This window comes from Bombus flavifrons, chromosome 10 (genome assembly GCF_040668555.2).
Source record: "Bombus flavifrons isolate JBK064 chromosome 10, iyBomFlav1_principal, whole genome shotgun sequence".
Taxonomy (NCBI): domain Eukaryota; kingdom Metazoa; phylum Arthropoda; class Insecta; order Hymenoptera; family Apidae; genus Bombus; species Bombus flavifrons.
The window spans coordinates 1,503,036-1,521,880 of NC_138451.1; the positions used below are offsets into that span (position 1 = coordinate 1,503,036).

The 18,845-nt window shown below is 38.2% G+C and overlaps 2 long non-coding RNA genes across 4 annotated transcripts in view; one reads left to right on the top strand and one right to left on the bottom strand.

Moving 5' to 3' along the window:
* The window catches only part of LOC138183819 (uncharacterized), a 117,594-nt gene extending 111,005 nt beyond the window's left edge, over positions 1–6,589 (bottom strand). The window contains exons 1-3 of one of the 2 annotated variants that reach the window (XR_011174172.1): positions 5,309–6,589; positions 4,911–4,978; positions 1,988–2,115 (exon numbers count right to left, since the gene is read on the bottom strand). This is a non-coding gene — a long non-coding RNA (uncharacterized LOC138183819). The remainder of the gene's footprint in view (positions 1–1,987; positions 2,116–4,910; positions 4,979–5,308) is intronic. The other variant, XR_011174173.1, reaches the window with a different exon arrangement.
* Positions 6,590–15,756: 9,167 nt separating this feature from the next.
* Positions 15,757–17,581, top strand: LOC138183822 (uncharacterized). 2 transcript variants are annotated; one of them, XR_011174178.1, is made up of 4 exons: positions 15,757–15,892; positions 16,409–16,615; positions 16,807–16,893; positions 16,981–17,581. It is a non-coding gene; the product is annotated as an uncharacterized LOC138183822 (long non-coding RNA). The 2 variants fall into 2 exon arrangements; XR_011174179.1 differs by having other exon boundaries at positions 16,454–16,615.
* The last annotated feature ends 1,264 nt before the right edge of the window (positions 17,582–18,845 follow it).

An 18,845-nucleotide genomic window follows, 5' to 3' on the forward strand; every position in this document is an offset into this window, starting at 1 on the left:
AGTACTCGCGTTTGCTTGAAAAGATGGAATCCTATTATAGTCAATGATTAAAGTAAAAATACGATTCAAAGGGAAACCAGCAATGCGCCATTAGCACTGATAACATTACAGAATGCATTATCCATTAAAGCTTTATGTTACGTCGCCTAAAACATCGGCGCTGCAGCTCTCTCGACCGGGCAGCCGATGGTCTGCGTAACGTCATTTCGACCCTCAATAAACCTAAGGACCAACCATAACTTTTCTCTTTCATTGTGTACACATGTGTCTTCATTCAATCCGTTGTCCTGAAAGATTTCTTAAGGCTAAAAATATTTTCGACGCACATCTGGTTTTTAGAGAGGTCCTTGGGTTTATTAGACGCAATTAAAAGCACGGAGAAAGCGGGTACGCACCCATTAGGAAAAACCGAATAGCTATCTAATAGGACAGGCTGGGTTTTCCCATGCACAAGGTCACTCACGAACCACGTTGGTAAGAGGCTTCCTACTCATCACTTCTCCTACGGCTCTAGGAGGGTCAAGTCATCACTTCTCCTGCTACATCAGGAGGGTCAAGTCAACTTATTTCGTCAACACCGCTAGGTCAAGTCAACTTACTTCTTCTACATACTACAACGTCGAAGTCTAGCATCAAAATCTAACGTCTATCAAGTATCCTCTAGTGCTACGTCCACTAACATACGAAATTCGACTGTAAGAGCCTTGCTCTACTATTCATATCTATCTCATCTTCGTGCGACAAGTTGTCATCGACGATTTATATCTACTCAACAGTGTAGTTTAAGTGTTGGAAATATATATATTTTACAACTCTGTGAACCACAGTGTTATACTAACTGAATCACCCCTATTATCTTAACGGAAATCAGGGGATCGATCAACTCGTGGTGTTGATTATTATAATCGTAACGGGAATTTACGACTCCCGTTGACGTCTCCTCTCGCGATTGCGTCTCCCCGCGATTGGTCGAAAATACAATAGTCATCGTGCCCAATCTCTTTTTCCCATTCAAGTAGCACCTGGGCACGTGAACGAGATCCTGACAATGGGCACGGAAATTGTCAAATCTGGAAATCCTAATCTAAAAACATGATTAGTTTGTCTCATTTGTATTTAACGGACTAATATTCTTTGATTTTACATTTTATTACTTCGTTTCGGATTATAATAACTCTGTTTTATTAATTTAATAAATTACTGAAATTTTAATATTATCAAAAAAGTAGCATTAATAAAAAGACTAAGACTCGATGAAATGGAATAATTGTCTCTAAATGTATTACCAAGATAGAAATAATTTCCGACAACCTCTTCGTCATAGCACATTTCCGAAAATGCAGAAACAGTGTCCAAAATCATTGCTTTGTTTCAAAAATCTGCCTGTCGTGAAGTTTCTTCTTACACATAAAATTTCACACATTCTTGTACGGAAAAAAAATGAATTTTAATTCATATTTTAAATTCTACCTACGTTTATAATATCTGAAGTCAAATAAAAGAATGTGACTTAATATTGCCACAAAATGTATGTATCGTGTATTGCATGTATCGGCATTATCATTGAGTGAAAATTGCATCTTTCATTCCAACGCTTCGGTATCTCTTATTTATACTAAAATTCATTGCTTAAGATTAAGTGTATTTATATCATAGAGGTATATTCGTCTAGATATTTGCCTTTTGCAAATATTTATACCGAATACTATTATACATATTTGTCAGTTCCACGAATATATTCTCAAATTTATATGTTTAAACTAATTATTAAAAAATTGATTACAATCGCGATGTGCAAGAAGACCAATCCTGAACTAATAAATAATGATATGAAAATAATGCTACTACTCACGGGTATAAAAAGTACCCGCGGTCACTATGCTCGCAAAAAATTATACATAATACAACCAGTCACCCGTGCCGATTCGGACCTTTCATCCTACGACATGATTGAGTGACCGGAGGAACAAAGATGCATGCGACTAACCATTAGAAGCGGAGAAACGGAAAACGTTGCCATCGATATTGCACTATCTCAACAAATATCATTTCAAAGACTAACATCAGGCAGGAACTGTCGAAAATTCAATGGCGAAAATGAAGGTTGTGAAAAATCTGGTACAAATCAAAATAGGATAAATGATCACTGATTATTTGGAAAATTGGAGATGAAAAATGAAATTTATTACATTTGTAACTTTAGTAATAATAAAGATTGAAATTCTAATAAAAATCCATAAATGTAAAAACTGAAACTCTAATAAAAAAATTTTTAATCCAGAAATCAAGAAACTAATGATTTTTAAATATATGTAGTATCGGGAAAAGGGCCTAATAAACATCGAGTTAACCATGAACAATGTCGCGAGAGCCGAGGCGCCGTCGGGTCCATAAATGTGTCATCGGTCTTTTCAAGTGTTGTTTCGTAGAAAAGGCCTACGTGACCCTGACCACGAGCGTCTGCGGAACACGCGTATGGTGGGCCTAGAAAAAGACAAAGGGATGCTAGAACGGACAGAATGCGAGTGGAGAAGTGTAGTCTGAGTTGAGAGGTCACGGAGTGTGAATCAGGAAGTCAAGGCGTGTGTGATAATGATACGTACGACGATGTTGTAATCGGTTTTTGTTACTGAGTATTGCTTATTAAACTACACTAAACTCTAATTAAATCATCATTACTTATCCTTACTCTAAGATCCATAAGTTACTACATATATTAGTCATTTGTTTTATAATTTGGTTTTAAAACTTTTTTTATTTTAATAGAAGAATAGTCTTAGAAACCCCCAATCTTTTTTTTTATACGTGGAGAAATCCTCATGGACACCACCCAGCTTGGAAGCGGCGGGGTAGTGTCGGACTTTACCGACTAAAACTCCACGATGGACCACCCCCCGCTTGGCTGGAATGCCAGGAAACCAGAAAATTTTCGAATTACTGCCGGAGCACTCCTGCGTCTTCTCCTGTCTGAGGGAGTCGTTACTTGATTAGTTCTGGCATTGGGACCCTACGCTATCCCATGGGCCGTCGTGCAAGTCTGAGAAGGTTCAGATTCTCCACGTCGTGTCGGCCTCTATGACCACCTAGGACGGCGTAGGGCCGTCCTTCGGCGCAGAACCCTGCAAGGGTGGTACGTTCTCACCCTCTTCCGCTCTGTTCGTTCCTTTACGAGTATTACGCTTTCGCAATATGAGCGTACTGCGAGGAGCTCTTGTCGCCCCCTCAGCATCGCTTTTACAACTAACGAGGGGTCTATCTTTCGCCAATCATCAGCCGTAAAGTAAGACGTGGGGCCTCCCAAGTCGGACAAAATTCTAACGTGGGCTGGACCATGTCCTCGCCCTCGCCGCAGTGATGACAGGTACTCGTCATCTCTCTTCCGATTTTCTTCAGGTATTCCCCGAATACTCCATGTCCCGTGAGCACCTGCGTCATCCGGAAGGACAGTGGAAGCCCTCTGCGGTCTCTCCAAGCCTCCCAGTTTCGCAGTACCAATCTACCGGCTCGGTGGTCCCAGATCTGGTCTTCGATAACTAGGTGGGAGCGCCACCGCTTCCACGCCTCTCCTCTAACTTCCCCCCGAACGTCTCGGGCCGCCTGCTCGGCGGGAGGAGAGTCCCCGCCTGAGCTTCGGCTCCTCTGATCTTCGTACACTCGTCGGGGCGCTAAAGCCTGGTGCTCGAACGGAGGAGACGCTGCCAGGACAGTCGTCGACGCATATGACATCGTCCGGCATCCGCTTACGATCCTCCTCGATGAAGCCTCCTGAGCAAAAGTAGACTGTGTCAATTTGTCATCAGATCCTCTGCCCACACCAGGGTCCTGTACAAGGCCCAAGAATGGACGACTCCCACATACAGTCGGCGCACTCCGACTTCTGCCCCACCGATATTCGGCAGCAGACCACATAGAGCGTTGGCTGTCTTCGTCATTTTGTGAACCAGGAAATTGAAGTGCGGCCCGAACGTCCAATCTCTATCGATGATGAGGTCCAAGCATTTCATCTGAGCTCCTACCTCAACCTCCTCTCCTCTTATGTCCAAACACAGGCCGGCAAACTCGATCGCGGCATACCCCTTGCCCTGCTAGAACAGGATGCTTGCGGCGAGTATGCCCGGTGCTGACGTCCACGTTATAGCGACTAAACCATCCAGGTCTACGACCTAGTTAAGGGTGTCTAGAATACGATAGAGCTAGTATACGATCGCCCCAAGTTAGTCTGGGGGAGCCGCATAAATCTAGTTTACCAAGTCCATATCCATGTCCTCCCCTGAGCTATCTGCCACACTCGTCATCCCTTCCTCTTCTTGCGGTATATCTCTCGCGTTGTCACCCTACCTTCCGTCCGTAGCAGGCTCCCGAATTCGGCTCGTCTCTTTAGTTCTTGGCGGAACGCATGCCGCCCCTCCCATTCTGTGGGTGGTGGGCACACCAAGCGACTCACAGAGCGGGCACCTGGGCGCGCAAGCAGGGCAGCTCTTGGCCTGATGACCGATGCCTCCGCACCTGTGGCGTAACTGCTCCCGGTCTACACCCCAGTCTAAGTGCGACGCTGCCGGTGAGCGTCCTTACCTGTCTTCCTTACTGCTTCGTCGACAAGGCTGAATTTTTTTTCTCGCTTCCCTGTCCCATCCAGTCCTTTCCTCGCCAATTTTCTTGCGCACTTTGCACACACGCACTGGTACAACACTCCGGTCCACTTTTTTGTCACCTTTCCTTATTTTCAGTATAATTTAGTCTACAAAGTACGGAGCGACCTAAACAAGTTCTCTCTGCATGCCGCCATCTTTTCCACTCAGAAAACCCTAACCTATGAAATTTTCAATCAAATTGTATTTCTTAATCAATAGTATTCAAAGCAAAATATACAGAATACACGTAATTCAAGTAAGATATGTAAAGTTACTTACATTCTTGGCTTTTGAGCCATCGTTGGAGCATTCCCAAAGAAGACAAAGAAGTTCAAGCTGTGATATGTCTATAACAAAACAGAAAATATCATTAATATCGTTAATATACAATAATAAACATGGAAATTTAACAATAATAAAGACTAAACTCTAATAAGTATATAAATTGAAACTCTAACATAAAAGTTTGGGAACATAACATTGAGAATGCAGTAATTTTTGTGCGTATCAGACAGTTTTATTGTACTTAAATGTTGAGACTTTAAGTCTTTATTTCAATTAAAAAAGACATTTACAGCTTCCTAAATTATCAATCATTTTTATTGTATAATTAACAATATTTCAAACAAAATATAATAAATAGAACAAATTGAAATACAATATGTAAAACTACTTACATTCTTGAGCTCCTGCAAAGGCTTTGTCCTCTTGATACACTGACTCTAGTACTGAAAAAGAATGTTCAAAATAATATAAAATAAGACCACATTACCAAGACCGCTAAAATTATAACGGGCGAACAAGAGCTCTGATGTCGCATACAAAATTGTTTGATAAAATTGTATTACTTTCGCTTGTGATTATTTAATTGGATTTAATCAAAACGACCATGATTTAAAAATATTGAAAAATACTTTTGCGGACCAAACACTGACTCTAAAAACCGCATTGCACGCGGTCACAAATATTCCCTAAAAATAGAGTTGTTTATGGGTGGGGTGGGATGGGGAGTAGAAAAGAAGCGAAATATTGTTTTGATGTTTTTCTTCTTTTCTCTATCAAACGTTTATTTAGAAAATATTGCTACTTTTATTTTACATATGAAAAATATTAATTTAAAATTATAAGATATTTCTCGATATCGAACAAATGTTTACGAATACCGTGAATGCAATGCGGGCATTTGCAAGAATTATACTATGAATGTTCGTTACTAGAATGTGAGATATACACTCCACTAATACACTATAGTCGCGTGTTATAAATAGTGAAAAATAATTGCAAGAATTCGAAAGTTCACAACTAAATATACTTAAATAATGCTACAGAAACGCATGCGAAATCTTGCTTTGAAGTACTTGAGTTTACTTGCGCGTCACCTTTATCAAAAAAAAATATAAGTTACAAAGTTAAACGATGGTAAAAAATATAGTAATGAATAATGCGAAAAATACACTAATGGAAGTAATAAAGAACCGACGCCAAAAATAGGTTATAATACGTTACAAACCTGACGCAACGCTATCCACGTTATCGGTACGAAATGAGACGACTAAACGACTCCTTGTACCCTAGTTTCGCATAGCAACTTTCAAAGTGGTGAGAGAAGGGGGGACACATGAGCCGGTGGCACAAGCAGCTACGCAGTTAACAATTACACGTTACTAGACAAAGAAATGTATACATCAACAAAAACATTCATCTTCTACGAAGCACTTCCTTTCGAATTACGCAGCAGGAATCTTTCGAATTGCGCAGCACGAATCTTTCTCTACATCGATATTTACAAACATCGTACAGTAATTCGTAGCCCTACTGGCAACATTACAGATATATTTGTCTAACTTATTACCTTACTTGCCTTACTTTATAACCTTAATTTCGTTAAACAATGCAAGATTTAAACAACAGCATGGAGAAAATGAAAAATTGCTTAAAACTACTGGTCGGCAATGACCCAGTATGCAGATGAAGGGTTAAGTGCTTTTTAAGTGCGTATTGACTTTTAATACTAATATAAAAAAAATGAAAGAGAAACGTCATTTATTACTAAGCGAATAATGTAGTAAGAGAATAATTTTCGCATGGTTGAGAATTTGAAGTCCATTGATATTTTCTCTATAACATTTTTATTATCACGACGTAGTATCTGAAATTTTAACCAATCCAATGATTTTTATTCTTAGAAATATCTTGAATACGGAGAATTAAGAAATGTATAGTGAAGGATGTAAATAATGAAAATTAATTGTGGCGGAGGAATCAACGAAGGAAAGTTACTTTGCTAATTATTATACGAATGAATATTCAAAATGTCGCGCAACGACTACTAAACTATTTAATAAAAACTAACCTTACCAGGGCTAGCCAAATGACTGGTTTAAAGATCTAATTTAAAGTTGTACATTTATCGTTATTTCATTTGTTCATCTAGCTTTATGTGAATTCTTATATTCTCCTATTAATTGATTTCTCAACTTTTAAACAGTTATTTAACCGGGCCTGGTGAGATTAGTGTCAAAAGCCAGCCTGAAATTTTCTTCAATTCCTGATCTTCGGCTGATTTTCAGTATTTTGCCTTCCACTTTTCACCAGAAATTAGATGTGAAAAACGAAATGCAATGTAAGACCTGCTAACATTTAGGCCATGTTGCTTCTAATTGCAACAGACTGCCGCAGCCTTAAATTCAACGATGAATTACGATCTAGATGCAAGTATTGATCCAGAGTCCTGTACCGAAGAAAGCGAGGATAACACAAATCAACCTTGTTGCGTGTCACGTAAAAATTTTGGTCATTCTGTTCACATCAAGATTGCACTCAACACTTATTGTTAATGTTAAAAAGGCGATGGCAAAAGAGAATTTGGAATATTAACGAAGAGCGAAACAAATGAATACGATTCGTTCGTGAAACAAGTGACTCAAAAATTACTTGCAGTCAAATTCCATCGAATAATAAACTAGATAATTGTCCTAACCTCTGTATTCTCTTATTTCATCGCGATATATCTGATGGCTAAATATGAACCACAACCCTAACGCTGTCCTTGGAGAGACGGCTAAATACTACAATACAAAGCTCAAACTCTAAACTTATAGTGGAAATCTTCACGTTTATACCGCAGCAACATAGCTCAACAGTGAACCGGCTCCTCTCACTTCACTAAATAATAGGGCGACGATCCCCTAGACGAGTCCAGTAACTCGACAGTAAGAACAGAGCATCGCTCGCAGCATTCAAGATTTCTAAACATATCCTACAGCCATGTATACGCAATAGGAAGCTACATCTGTATATCCATTATTAAGCTATGTCTTGTTCCTTGACAATGTTTTAAATCAACCAAAAAATTTAAGAGAAAACAATACTTGCCTCTCCTTATAAATGAAATATCATAATGGAACTTTCGGGCAGCCGACTATATCAGGCCAACTGACTCAGAGTTCAAAGTAATTACCCGTGCTTCCAGGTTTTTCCTAGAACACGACTTGGCAAGTAGATAGCTGCCACTATAAGGCATTATCTAAAATAGATTTGAACCGCGAGAAAAATTCGGAAATCCCCAAAAAACATCTCCAAAGTAACAGCCCAACAATGGAACTTACTTAGAGCAGCTCCTATTTCTGTCAACAAACAAGTGATCCGTAATGTGACGACCTCTACTCGAGGTTGCGAGTGGAACTCGAGCATCGCGCCTGAAGACATAGCGACATGGCGTCTCGAGAACCAAACTTGGCAAACAGCCATTTTGTCGGGAACTTTCGCTTAGTAAATTCCTCCTATTCCAATTTATTCCATGCTATTAACCCTTGTGATTGGAATGGACTCACTCTCCCAATCTGAAAATAACAGGGTGATAGGCCAATAACAAAAAGTGAAGAGAATAATACTCTTAACAATGCAGCTTGTTATATGGCTCTCGATAGACCGTAATACGCTCTCAGCTCCATAGGTGTCACTCGGTACTCGAATACCTAACTGTCGTGATTAGCAATAATCCGCAGATGGCACGGCACGTTCCGTATACTCGTCTAAGACTACATATCGTAACTTGTACGTACAGCGTATTCGTGGCACCACCAATTCGTATATCGGCACCAGGCTGATGATTCTATAGCCCTGCCCTGAGTAACCGGGCACCCATACCAAGATGGCGATTGCCTGACAGACCCGTGCGCGTTTCTTTACGTTGATACTGTCACGACCGGCATAAAGATGTAGCGGCACTCGGCGACAATGTATATCGCTGAAGTGCCTAATGAACCATCAACATCCCAACAGTCCTTCCACCGTAGGTTCTAGAAGAAAGAGCACGTGGCAATGGTCGCGGACGCCTAGCAAATGCATGGATGGTGGGGATGACAAAAGAAAGTAATCGGATCCGATCGAAAGTCAAATTGTAAGAGTTTCAGTCTTGGAAAGTCATACCTAGAGTTCGGAAGTGGATTGTAAAGTGGATTGTTGTTAGAAAAAAATAAAGTTTCTTTTTTTTATTTTTTACCTCAAATTTCTTGTTTTATTTTGTTATTTTACGTGACAATACCGTTGGCTTTCACGATAAGGAGACCTACCGTGCCAAGTGAGTGCTAACCTCCACCTACGTGATCCAAAAACTCAACACACCACCGAGCTTCCAACGCCCTTTATGCATCGTTCGACCGTGCCGAAACCGGACGAGACTAATGCTGTTTCACATTTTTTTTAACCATCGTACGCATCAGCAATCTGCCCCGTTCAGTACACAGTAAATTACATAACGTTAGTCAGTACAGTGACCAAAGTAACGCTAAACAACTAGCATGAGCATAAATAAAAACTCTCAGTTTTGTCAGTTGCAGCCCATACCAGCACCGGCATCTCGAACATTATTTAACACGTTCGTCGCCCAGCGTGATTCGGCTGTTTCCTGCGGGGCCCAAATCCGACCGCCGGTACGCAGAACGTAAAAAGAGCGACAAGCGGTAATTCATTGTTTATCGCCTTCGATTCATTGTTTATTGCCTTCGATTCATTGTAAGGAACTGATTATTTAATTCTGAAATGGAGAAAGCAATAAGCTAAAGTATTTCGAGGGGTCTCATGGCAGATACCTGAGATCTCTCATTTAGTCGAGAAGCATAATTGTGAGACGTACATCAGTGATTTTTTCATCCTCAAAATGTTCAGTTAACAGTATGAAAATATACAGGGTGGTTGGTAACTGCTGGTACAGGCGGAAAGGGGGTGATTCTACGTGAAAATAGAAGTCGAAAATATAGTATAAAAATTTTTCGTTTGAGGCTTTGTTTTCGAGAAAATCGACTTTGAATTTTCGTTCGTACGCGTGCTGTACGTTATAACGGATCTCACTGTAGATCGTTGTCTTGATGTAAAAATTAAAAAAAAAATTAAAAAAAAATTTTTTATTCTTTATTTTCGACTTCTTCTTTCGCGTAGAATCACCCCCTTTCCGCTTGTGCCACCAGTTACCAACCACCCTATTTGATAGTGAGGAAAGTAGTGATGACGGAGTCTACAACTATTGGTCGAAGTGCCCAAAATCACCCCAAATGTGTTTGGAATGTTTTAACAAATATCATGCGATATAGAATAATATAATATAATATCCAGAATATAAATTAATAAAAAGTATGGTATAATGTGTTTTTAATATTTTTATGTTGTATATCCTATATATAATATCGTATATTTAATTAACTCGAACAAGAAGAGCGTCACCATAAGTTGGTGACGGGGCCCCCACGGAAGTATACCCGTCGCACCTGTAATTTCGACCAATCGCGGGGAGACGCAATCGCGAGGAGAGACATCAACGGGAGTCGTAAATTCCCGTTACGATTATACTAATCGACACCACGAGTTGATCGATCCCCTGATTTCCGTTAGGATAATAGGGGTGATTAAGTTTATATAACACTGTGATTCACAGAATTATAAAATATATATATTTCCAACACTTAAACTACACTGTTGAGTAGATATAAATCGTCGATGACAACTTGTCGCACGAAGATGAGATATGAATAGTAGAGCAAGGTTCTTACAGTCGAATTCCGTATGTTAATGGACGTAGCACTAGAGAATACTTGATAGACGTTAGATTTTGATGCTAGACTTCGACGTTGTAGTATGTAGAAGATGTAAGTTGACTTGACCTAGCGGTGTTGACGAAATAAGTTGACTTGACCCTCCTGATGTAGCAGGAGAAGTGATGACTTGACCCTCCTAGAGCCGTAGGAGAAGTGATGAGTAGGAAGCCTCTTACCAACGTGGTTCGTGAGTGACCTTGTGCATGGGAAAACCCAGCCTGTCCTATTAGATAGATGTTCGGTTTTTCCTAATGGGTGCGTACCCGCTTTCTCCGTGTCTTTAATTGCGCCTAATAAACCCAAGGACCTCTCTAAAAACCAGATGTGCGTCGAAAATATTTTTAGCCTTATGAAATCTTTCAGGACAACGGATTGAATGAAGACATATGTATACACAATGAAAGAGAAAAGTTGTGGTTGGTCCTTAGGTTTATTGAGGGTCGAAATGACGTTACGCAGGCCATCGGCTGCCCGGTCGCGAGAGCTGCAGCGCCGATGTTTTAGGCGACGTAACAGCACCGATATGTGCGACGTGGCGACGAACGTGTTAAAAGGTTTCATCCTATCTTGGCAATATCAGATTCAAAAAGTTTAACGGCGGAACTTACTGCAAGGTGACTATATCTCAGCAGGTCGCTATGTGATAATGGAGGAATTCATCACCCCAATATGGCGCCAACTGCCTGACATTGTAAACGGTCCCGCAGGGAGGACTTGCTTATGTAAGTCTATGGGGGCTGGCAAACCCACGTTCCCGCAGCCAGGGAGGACCGTTGGGCAAGCGTCCCGCTTACGTGAGTTCTCTATGTACACCGCAGGGAAGGTCGCCAGAAGTGTAAGGCCTTTAAGTAGGGTTACACTCTCTCTACGTGGCCTTAGATAGTATCGCACTCACGATCTTGATGCCAAGGATGGGACCGTCGGGATAAGTTCCTGGGTACTTTGTACCTTGAGGCCCCCGCTTATGTGAGTCCTATCTGGAACTGCCGAGCACTGTTAGTAGATCGCTAGCTGGCAGTGACGTGATCGTACATCCACACGATAGTCCCACCAATGACTTAGGATGGTACCACGGGGGTCGAGTGTAAGCCCGGAGGGGGTAGTGACCCCTCTGCTCGACCAATTATGGGTTTGGACTCGTGGTGGCAGTGGTTGATGGCCAAGATGCTGGCAAGAGGGCCGATTTAAGGGGTACTTGTCTCCCTCGAATGGCCTTCGGCGGGTGAGCAGCGTCCCACCTGCTCCGGAACCGTTCTGGAGAGACGGTAGGGCTTAGAAAACGCCCCGTTCGACCCTGAGACGAGCGACAGCCCCTGCCAGGCTTTGCTAATCCAGGTAGCAAGGTATTAGGTGCGTTGTGCGATGGTTGGGCGTAACCCCAACTCCTATGGCCCTAGGGGTGCCCGGGTACTGTATGGCGATAAATTTGCGCTAAGGAAAGTACCCGTTACCAAAGATAACAATACTTGATCCTTTGCAACTACTCAGCCCTCGCAACTAGATACAGGGGTGTTTATCAAAACGTATCCGATGAAATCCTGTTTTACATTGTACACAAATGAAGTGAGATTTTTTAAGCTATTTTTAGTCCTACAGATTATACATTGTCGCATGTTACGTTGTGGCAACTTTACTAAACCAGTTGTTTTTTCTCTTACATCACCACGTTGAAAAACTTGTGCTTTCTTTTCCTTCATCACACTCAATTTCAAAAATAATATTCGAAATAAAATCTAACCGATTCATTGCTTGACCGTTGACTCTTTCCTCGTAAGTTATATATGCATTTAAAGTCATGCGGTTGATTATGCTAAAACTCACCTATTTCCAATATTTAACTGTTCTTGGTTCATCGAGATAGGTACACAGGATTTTATCTAATTCATCGACACCATCCATGTAGGTATTGTAAGATTGAATAATAGCGGCTTTTGTCAAATGCATTTTTCTACCGTGTTGTCTTTTTGTTATCATCACATTTTGATTCGCTATCTTCGTTGAAATTAGTAATACAGGATTTTTTACACTCCTCCTTTCGCGATACGCACAGAACAACACTTCATTGTTTCGAAATTATTTTACTTCATTTATATTAGCTTTTTTCAAGTAATCGGGAATACATCTTTTACTTCTTCTAATAGTTCCAGTTAAATAGCTTTCCGTAGAATATAAATATCTAACAAAATCAACGCTACTAAAAAAGTTATCGAAAAAAATGTGATATCCCTTATTCAAACAATTACTGTCTTTTAATAAATTTACCACGACATCATATCCATTATTTCTATATTCTTCTATCGCTATCAGTTTTTAATTTTGCGCCTTTGTAGCAATAAAACGTCAAACAATACTTTGAAACTGCATCGCGCAGCATCCACAATTTTATGCCTCAGCGATGATGCTTCTTATTTTGCAAGTATCGGATTACGCTAGATTGACACAGCGTTCCAACTATCGATTCATCAATTGATGATTCTTTATGTGGTGTATAATGTAATTTGAAGACTCTGTTAGCGTGTCTAACAATTGACTCAAATTTTGTACAGGGATCGTTTTTCTCGTGAGCCGGTAGGAAACGTAAAGAATTCTCAATCAGGCAAAAATATTTCAAAATTTGTTGAAATCTGTTTCTTGGAAACATTTTTCGGAACCACGGTATGTTCCGTGAATTTTTGGTTCAATACGAACATATATTGGATTTTTTGTAATTCCCATTTCTAGTAGCATTGCTGTTGTCACGAAGGAGACACAAGAAATCACGAAAATGAGAGATCACCGGTGATCTCCTCGCGTCGCAGTTCGAACGTTTCACGAATAAGGTGAATATATTGAACTTTAAATATAGTAATAGAATTTATCATGCGAATCCGACAGAGTAACGGTTCAGAGTGTTGCAACAAAAAGGTGTCAAACGCTAATTTGGGAGGGTTTTTATACTGAGGTTTTAGTCCGTCTGGAGGGGTTATCGTCGGGTATATATCAAAGGCAGCTAATCCGTTACTATCTGGTTATTGTTTCGGTAGCTGTGGCGTGCAGGATGTTTCTTCTGCTCTATTATTGCTTCTGAGCGTGTGACGTTATTGAACGTGGGACAGTGTAAATGCCTTCATCTCTAACACAGTAACTCGTGTCCAATTCTCTATTTTGTATATATATAATTCGTATATATATATTCTACTTTTTCCTATACATATAGTCAGTGCGGTGGTTTGCCTTAGTTTCCGAGATCTTCGTAAAAAATTGTCGGAACCACTGCAGCGTATAGATCAGTATTGGTTGGCAAGATCCAACTTAAATTTTTATTATCCCTTATCTTCTGTTTATAGTATATTGTAATATCGGAATATATTAAAGGTATAGTTTTGTCCGATTTATTATAATTTATTAATAATGGATTGAAATTACAGATATTAGTTAGACAGAAAACGATGTTTGATTAACAGGAAAACTAAATACAACGCTCGTATTTGCATCAAATAACTCGACAGCTATTTGGTAATACTCTCTCTCTCTCTCTCTCTCACTAGCAACTCTAACAACTCTGCAACACTAACAGCTCAACTCTCACGACTCTATGCTTCGACGTCTCGATCAACTCACGACTCTACTCTTCGACGTCTCGATCAACTCTGACTCTACTCTTCGACGTCTCGATCAACTCCGACTCTACTCTTCGACGTCTCGATCAACTCTGCCCTTCGCAACACACTCGCTTTTCGACTCGCACACTCTGACCTCTCGGTCATCGCTCCTTGAACCCGAAACCGTCCTTTTTGTTCTAACGCTGTTTATCGTTTTTCTGCATACCTCTGCAAGAACTAGGTCACTTTAGTCAGATAGGCGCTCTTAGATATAAACAAACCAAAAGGACGACGTACACGGTGTTTTTCTAGTTTCAGCCGATTTCCAATCGAAGCTATTTTACGATATTACAATATAGCGATCGAAATTACAAAATTGATTACTAATGAACGTATGTGTCGTTAGATTTACAGAGTCGGACCGGCGAAAAATCACGTCCTTCATAGTCAGTCATAGAAGAGCGTCCGTGGGGTAAAAGTAGCTGAACTTGCGGCTACTCGTAGGTGAGAGAAGGATAAAATGATTCAGAAGCATTAACCGTATTCACACACAATTGAAGATTTTTAGTCGATCAGCAAAAGCAGATGGGCTCTTGTATGAGTAAGTCTGTGTTCTAAAGCCTAGACCAAGGTAATGCAAAAACTGCCTAGGTCGAGTTTGCCGGCAAGACACAAAAACGCGTGTGCTCGGCAAAAACAGAATAAGCCGATGAGTCACTAGTCAACAAAATAAACTCCATCATTACAAGCGACAATATAAAGGAAATTTATATCGATTTTTCCCTAACAATAAATAATGTCAATGTTTTATATACATTTATTATACAATTACATTATTTATATAAATGTCTCTTATGGTGTACAAGTACATATATTTGAATACTGTAGGAAATATTGCTCTTTTTATTTTTACATTCCAACTGTAAGAACAGTTTTGTTTTTCATTATACATACATACATGTATCTTAAATGTTATACATACTTTGCATGTATCATATTTGATGTATGATGTGTTCATAAAGATCTTGTTAAGACGGCTTGTTAAAATTGTACTTGTTATTTGATGTGGGTTTAGGGTTGATAATTAATCGATTCACACAGATTCGATTTTCTCCAATATATTTCTCCACCTCGTACAACACGTCTTAACTCACAGAATACGCTTGGTCAATTAACACGTGGTCGACTTCTAAGACAAAAGAGCGTCATTAGAAGTCGTACCAACTTAGCTTGTAGTAACTAGCAATCATGCCGACCTAACTTTTCTCAACAGTAATTACATATCTATTTAATCACTCTTAAAGTACAAATATTATACATTTGTATTCTTATATAATCGCGCAAGGATGTGCGCAGGTACCATGTTGCACTGCTGAATTGTAGCCAATCAACGAGCAGTACTGTAAGCAATTCTAAATAATAGCGGTTGACCGACACGAGTCCTACAAGGTTGCCTACAATGTGGATATATATCAGTTAGTAATGAATGCTAAACAAAGAATTACAAAGTTAATCTGCTAAATTTTGATAGAAGAGAATGTAGAAATACAAAAGATGTAACACTTGATCGACCATTGATTTATTTAAGGTAAATATTTTATATATGTTTATACAATAAAAGATTTTACTTAAGTTATTCTTATATAAAACAGATACGTTTTATATAATTTAACATATATTATTGCGGTACACCAAACATATCAAACCATATATACAGGGTGGTTGGTAACTGGTAGTAGAAAAAATTTTTCGTTTGAGGCTTTGTTTTCGAGAAAATCGACTTTGAATTTTCGCTCGGTATGCGTACACTTTATCACGTCTCGTTATAACGGATCTCACTGTAGATCGGTGTCTCGATGGAAAAATTAAAAAAAAAATAAAAAAAAAAAATTTTTTTATTCTATATTTTCGACTTCTTCTTTCGCGTAGAATCACCCCCTTTCCGCTTGTACCACCAGTTACCAACCACCCTGTATTAAAGATAAATAGAAGAAATCGTAGATCTAGACGATCTAGACATAGATCTAGATCGTAGATAAGAGAAATAAACGTGGAATATGTATTAAAAGTTCTTAATTCAATTATATTTTTATTAACTGTGTAGATAGGTTCGTACTTTTTTATCTAATACTAATACACGACTACCTAGGAATATGTACAGAACTGATGAAAATTAAGCAATAAAATACCTATTTGGGATTATTGGTATGGGCCTACGTGACGATCGATAACGCTTAACTTTGCAATTTTCATAGTTCAGTTTGCGATGCGATATACGAAATTTGTTTAATTTCTATCCTTATTGCACAAGGTAATAGGTTTCAAAGTTTCATTTTTAAATGTAAAATATTTTCTTTTTCCTCCTTTTTTAATTAAAAGTTACAAATTTGCCATATTATCGTAGTACCTTTTTACCACGTTTCGTCATACTATGTAACAGCAACAAAATTTCTTGTCTATAAAAAATGAAAAGACATCGCAATGTAAATATTATATTAACAGGAAATACGTTCAAACAGTGCTTAAAGTCAGAAAGCGGTATGAGCTAGATTTCAGGTGTATATGAAAATTGTATATATTTGCAAACATGTATATACAAGTTTATATGCTCTTCTTATATCATGGTCTTGTAAAGTTTCACAGTAAAATTACAGTATCAATTTGTTTATGTTGCAGAAGTAATAAAGGTAGCACCCATATATAGACGTATGTATAGATCCTTATGGAATCAGAAAATTGAACTGCCAAGACTGTTTCAAATGTATTTCAGCAGTAGTTAATGACATCCATATTGATCATATATCACTGTTACTTTTCATAAGTTAAATTGTGAGTATAGATATAAAATTGTATTAGATATGAAATAACAGGCAGGAAACCATTAATATTGGTACATAGATTTTAAACCATACTTATGCTATACAAACAACAATTTTTCAATGCGTTAATATATGTTAAAACCTATCTTTATTTGTATTAACATTAATACATGATAAGCAAGCATTGAATTATTGAACATTTATTTACTTTTCTACTCTTTGTCATAACTTATATGTACGATTATTATTATCATCAAATGTACAATAATGTACACCTTCATGAATTGTAAAAACTTTTAACACGCCAAATGTATCAAGTGAAATTATATTTTAATAATCCAAAATATGTGAAGCGCTGATGGATTAGTTTGCTTAAATATGTCAACATTTCTTTTATAAGTGTAAAAATATTACAACATTGCAATGTTAAACTTGAGAATGTTCTCTTTTTATGTAGATCAGATCGCTTTAAAATTATTTATCAAGTATCAAGTGAAATTATATTTTAATAATCCAAAATATGTGAAGCGCTGATGGATTAGTTTGCTTAAATATGTCAACATTTCTTTTATAAGTGTAAAAATATTACAACATTGCAATGTTAAACTTGAGAATGTTCTCTTTTTATGTAGATCAGATCGCTTTAAAATTATTTTTTTCTATATATTGTGAAACATTGATTATGGAATTCGTTAAGATTTTAAGATCAAGACCAATTTCATTGATCAATGATTAACTGAGGAGTGTGCTTTAATCATGTATGTTAGATAACAATTCATTAAAAAGTTTTAGCAAGTGAAAATACCTGAGAATACTTTGCGAAATTCTGAATGTTATAGCTATAAATTTATTTATAATTTATAAATAAATTACGCTATAAAGATAATACAATTTTATATTTTAACACTATGTTATTAATTTTTATCAAAATTTTCTTATTTAAAAGCATTTGATGGAATTCAAACAAATAATGACAAAATATTGTAACCTAATTGTATGCATCAAATATGTAATTCAATATGATACTCTTATAAAATAATCATGTCTCAATTTTAATTTCTGCATTTATCTAACTTGCTTTAATTTCTCAGGGTGCTCAAAGTCTTTGGATCTCCAGAAACCAATGTACGGATTTCGTGTTATTCAACTGAACCTATTCTCCTGTAAGGTAAATCATTATAAATCTTCTCTTAGGTTGGTATGGCGAGTCTTTTTTTATTATCTTTATTACGAAATGCATGTAATCATGCGTTCTCCATTTTATTATGACGGACTTAAATGATGTATTGCGTGTCTTTACCAATGAATGTTTACAAATGGCCATGATGCTGCTCGATGCGATAAGCGGTGTATTAAAAATATAATTAAAAACATCGGACCAGCGGAGTGAGATTTCTATTGATAACGTGCCGCCTGCTTATAGAAAAGAGTAAAAATCACCGTGGCCTTGTCACGATTAGCGGTTGAACTCCAATTTTAAATTGTTTGTGTCGTGCGACCCAACTGTTAACGCCACCATCGCAACCTTGCTTGCGGAGGTTGATCGCGCCATTTCGTTTAGCGAATGTTTTTCTTTTTCTCTTCTAATTAGTTAACTATGCTATGGTATGGTATGGTATTAGGTAACTAATTAGTTACTCGATTTTATTTATTTATTTATTTATTTTTTAATTCTTTGGTATATAGTTTACATAAACATGACGTATTCCTAAAAAAACGTTC